Below are 713 nucleotides of genomic sequence, written 5' to 3'. Positions count from 1 at the left end.
TGTTTATATTGCTCACGTTATATAGTAATGTTACGAGTATCTTTACAGTTATTTAAATTCTGCTGGTACGTTTATTTCTAAAAATTATTAATTAATGACCAAATAAAGCAGTGGCGTTTCGATAAAATAAAAAAAGTTGCGTATATGTAATTGTTGTAATTTAAATTATTATAACCAATCAACATCAACCCAGTTAGAACGAAAAGAAATACATAAGGGGACCTGGATGTCTCTTGATGGAAGGACGGTTAACCAGATTGATCACGTATTGGGGAAAGAGACCACCATGAAATAGATGATGATGATAAGATGGAAAAGATAAAGAAATGAGAAAAACAAATTCAAAGGGGAAAAATCGATATGATATAGAAAATCTAAGCGAAGTGGAAATAAAAAGAAAGTATATCAATGAAATAAATAATGGGCTATTATTTAAAGAGTAAATAGGAATAGAGCAAGTGTGGCAAACTACAACACAGGCGATAACTAGAGCAAATGAAAAAATTATTCCGCAAAGAAGCCAAATTAAAGCAGAGAAGAATTGGTTTGATGAAGAATGCCTTAAAATAGCAGAGGAAAAGAAAAGATTAAGACAATTATTTGCACTAATATAACGAAAAATAATACAAGAAATAGAGGACACACTAACGCGTGAAAAAGAATCAGTGATGAGTATATGGGAGAGGCATTTTAATGAACTAATGATTGAGCAA

The sequence above is a fragment of the Diabrotica virgifera genome, chromosome 2 (genome assembly GCF_917563875.1).
Source record: "Diabrotica virgifera virgifera chromosome 2, PGI_DIABVI_V3a".
In the NCBI taxonomy this organism is placed as follows: domain Eukaryota; kingdom Metazoa; phylum Arthropoda; class Insecta; order Coleoptera; family Chrysomelidae; genus Diabrotica; species Diabrotica virgifera.
Note: the sequence above shows the minus strand (reverse complement) of the source record.